Source organism: Arachis ipaensis, chromosome B09 (genome assembly GCF_000816755.2).
Source record: "Arachis ipaensis cultivar K30076 chromosome B09, Araip1.1, whole genome shotgun sequence".
Classification (NCBI taxonomy): domain Eukaryota; kingdom Viridiplantae; phylum Streptophyta; class Magnoliopsida; order Fabales; family Fabaceae; genus Arachis; species Arachis ipaensis.
The window spans coordinates 125355544-125360106 of record NC_029793.2 but is presented as its reverse complement, the minus strand read 5'-3'; positions in this window follow the sequence as shown (position 1 = coordinate 125360106).

The window sequence follows — 4563 nt, the reverse complement described above, 5'->3', positions numbered from 1 at the left end:
CTGCTGATGCTGTTGGATTCTGACCTCCCTGCACTCAAAGTAGATTTTCAGGAGCTACAGAACTCGAAATGACACACTTCCAATTGCGTTGGAAAGTAGACATCCAGGGCTTTCCAGAAATGTATAATAGTTCATACTTTGCCCAAATTTAGATGACGCAAACTGGCGTTCAACGCCAGTTCTCTACCCAATTCTGGCGTCCAGCGCCAGAAAAGGATTAAAAGTTGGAGTTCAACGCCAGAAATGGATCCAAACCTGGTGTTCAACTCCAGAAATAACCTCTACACGTGTAACACTCAAGCTCAGCCCAAGCACACACCAAGTGGGCCCCGGAAGTGGATTTATGCATCAATCCATTACCAGGGAAAGAAAGAGCGATGAATTTTACATAATCAAAGTGTAATCACAATTTCTGCGCACCATGCATATTTAAATTTGTGTCAAAGAATGTTGATGTACAAGGAACAGGAATTTAGAGAATTATTATGACTCCTCTGAAATAAACAGAAATTTAATCCTTGAAGCAAAAGAGACAGCAAAAAAAAAAAAGAAGCAAGGTCCAAGGCTCTAAGCATCAATGACTAGGGAGGTCAGACATGATTAAAAGCTCAAAGAGTTGTTTCCCTAGTTATATGCTTGTAGTGTTCTTGTGTCAAGTAATCCTTGAGACAAAACATTTAGAGTTGAGATCAATTGAAATTAGCGGAGTATGCCAAAGGCTTTGAGCACCACTGTCTGGGAGTAGCTGAAAGAAAAATCAGAACCTCAAAAGAGTTCCCCAGTTAAGTGCTTGTGGTGTTTCTGTGTCAAGAAAAACTTGAGACAAAGCATTTAAAGTCACGGCTAGGCTCAAGGTGCAAAGCACCAAAGAAAAGAAAAATTGCTATGTTCAAGAGTTAAATTAAGCTACAAAAGATCAGAGAATTCATAATATTATCCGGATTCTAATTCCGAATGACACTGACATCTTTCTGATTCAAAGAAGAGTGAGATGCCAAAACTATTCAGGATTGCAGTTATAAACCCCACTATAAGAAGAGACATGAGCTTAATCGAACTCTCATTCTCATGCAAATTCATATTCTAAGCCTATATTAGTTTGGTTGCTTGAGGACAAGCAACAATTCAAGTTTGGTGTTGTGATGCGTGAGCATCTTTCTTACCTTTTTCTAGTGAATTTGCATTTAATTTGTTAAGTTTTATCAAGAATTAATTATCTTTTAGCCACTATGGATGCTACTTTGAGTCTTGTGCAATTCTGTTTATTTTAGGTAGCATTCAGATGAATTTGATGGAGTTTCTGTAGAGAAAGAGAAGAAACCAAGGAGCTGACCAGCGAGGAGCGACGCGTGCGCATGCCTGACGCGTACGCGTGACACGCGAAAAAGACCATCGACGCGTACGCGTGACTGACGTGTACGCGTGATTGACGCGTACGCATGACATGCACGACATACAGATAACGCAGAAAACGCTGGGGCGATTTCAGGCCGAGTTTCGACCCAGTTTTTGGCCCAGAAACACATACTAGAGCCAGAGGATAGCAGAGACTCAAGGGAGACTCACACCAGAATGGTTATGCCCACTCCAAGTTAGGCGTGGACCCTACGAAGCAAGTGGTCCCCATCCATCAATTGAAGACATACTGATTGCTTTAATTAATTCTGATTTAAACTTTATTTTATTTAAAAATAGGAAAATATATTATTTTAGTTTTAGAAGATAGATTTTAAATTAATTAGGATTTGATATAAAAGGGGATTCCAATAGGGTGATTCTAACACAACATTATTCCATTCCAAACTACCAAAATACATTTTTATCAGAATCCTTATTTCCCCTTTACCATGAGCAACTAAACCTCCACTGTTAAGGTTAGGAGCTCTGTCTATTGTATGGATTGATTTTATTATTTTTCTATTTTAATTCATGTATTGATTTATATTTAAGAATTGTTTTCGTTCTTTATTTTATGAATTTGGGTGGAATGGAAGTATGACCCTCTTTCTAATTGAGTTCATGTATAACTTGGAAAAGCTCTTTACTTGAACAACAGCTTGAAAACAACTTCTCCTAAATTTCGAGTTTATCTGAATTTAACGGGATACGTGACATATAATCCTTTTATATTTGGATAATTAGGATTTCTGTGGCATATAACTAGAATTGAACTTCACCCCCTAATTGAAATTAATTGACCAAGGAATTGGCTGCTGATGAATTTTAGAGGAGACTAGGAAGGTCTAAGGAATTAGGGTCTAGTCACATATAGTTTGCCATGAATTAAATCTTGCATGATTAAAATAAATTAATAAGAAAAGTCAATCCAGAAAATAGATAACTCTGAAGCCTTAACTGTTTCTCCATATTTTATTCCCAACTTATTTACTTGCCTTTCCTTAATATTCTTGCTATTGTTTAATGTCTTTGAACTCTCAACACTATTTTTTGTTTGCCTAACTAAGTAAATTAATCAACCATTGTTGCTTAATCCATCAATCTCCGTGGGATCGACCCTCACTCACCTGAGGTATTACTTGGTATGACCCGGTGCACTTGCCGGTTAGTTTGTGGGTTAGAAATACCGCACCATTATTCCGTAGAATAATTGAATCGGTATGGTAATTTTTGAAATCATCGAATCTCGTTGCTAATTAAAATAGAGTAAAATAATATTGAAGTTTAGGACACGCGTTTATCTATTCTTTTTACTTATCAAGTCTAAATCCGTCTTATTATTTTATGACGAGGTGATTCTTAGATATTTATCAAATTTTTTTCATCACAGAATTTCTGAGAATAATCCTGTTTAGAATCAGGGTGTTATAATCCACATTCTTCAGGTCTTGGTAATTGCCGGCTTTTTGGGGAGGTTTGATGAGCTTCGAATTTAGGATCTCTTTGATTATGTCGTCTCTTTTTTTTGTTGAACTGCGTGTACGAGTGATAACGTGGTGTTAATTTGAAGGCCTTTTTACTCTCTCGAGCTTTATCATCGTCTTTGTTAGCATGAGTTTTTTCTGACTTCCGAGATTGCGGAGTTTTTCAATCTCCATCTGGCCTTTAGCTTTCTCACGGAACTCGGCGAGAGTTTTCGGCTTGGCAATCGTGACTGCTTCCTGAAATTTTTCTGCCCATAGTCCGCTCTTAATGGCATGCAGGTGTACTTCTGGGTAAAGATCTGGAATGGTGATGGCCACTTTCGTAAAACGAGTGATATAGTCCTTCAGGCTTTAATTCTGGCCTTACTTGATTGTATTCAAGTAATATGAATCATGCAGGTGGAAGAAGCAGCAAAGTGATCTTCAAAAAGTTTTGCGAGTTCCTGAAAACAAGAAATTGAATCTGCAAACAAAGAACAAAACCAATCAAGTGCAGGATCGTCTAAAAAAAATGGAAAAACAACGACAAAAAATAGGGTTAGAAGCACTGTTTACTATCATTATAGATCGAAACTTTTTGATATGCTTTCCGGGGTCGCCTAACCCGTCGTAAGGGGTCAAGGTAATTGGCAGTGTGAACCTCCTGAGCATTTGGAAGCTCATGATTTCGGCAATAAATGGTCCAACAACATTATCATGTTCATTGTCTTTGTTAACCTCTCGGCGTTCTTCGTTCGGCTGAGTTTCAGAGATATGTGTTGGATCGGAGTTCTGCTCTTCATCTTCTACTCGTTCATCATTATTGTGTTCAATCCAAGCATTGGTCAGCTCGGTTATTTGGTTCGTCGCCATTCGCTGATTCCCCTCTGCCATGCATTGATTGGCCTACTATAACTTTGTTACCATCCGAAGAAGTTCGGATGGCGTGGGAAGTGGTATGTCAGCCATGGTTGTAGGGAGTAGTTTTCGGAGACCTTTAAGAAAAATAGGGTTTTTATTTCAAGTCCTCACGGTGGGTGCCAATTGTTCTTGCATGAGTGGACTGGATGTAACTCGTCCCCAACAGTTGGCTCCGAACTGTAATTCTTAATTCCAAGCTGGTGGCTTAAATGTCCGAGCTTCTCGTCCAGAGAGTATATCTCGTCGTGGATAGAATAAAGAGAGAGTGTACCTGCAAAAGGCACTCCAATGCTTAAGTTAGTATTGTGTATATTTGTCTTAGTTCTGCCGAAGATAAAATGTCTTACCTTTTTTATACATGAGATGAAGTTATATTTTTAGCAATTATTTTTATTGAAGGATAATAATATCGTATTAGGTCGTGACGATACTTGCTTTGTGTGAATCCAAATTATGAGGTTTGATAAATTATAACCTGCAGAACCGAATTATAACATATAAAGTTGATTTATTGCTTTTTAATTAAGTTTTACCGTCCATATCACATACAAATGTATTTGTTGGTTTTTATTTTGATACTTGGATGTTCAAATGTATATAAACTCAGATCCTTCAACTTCTATGACGATATATATTATAAAAATTTAATTTTGATATAAATTTTTATACCTTTATTAATTAAATTTATAAGTTTAGATAATTTTTTAAATAATAAATTTTTTTTGGTGACTTAAAAAATAATTATATTTTTTTAATATGATAATATATGATTAAATGATTG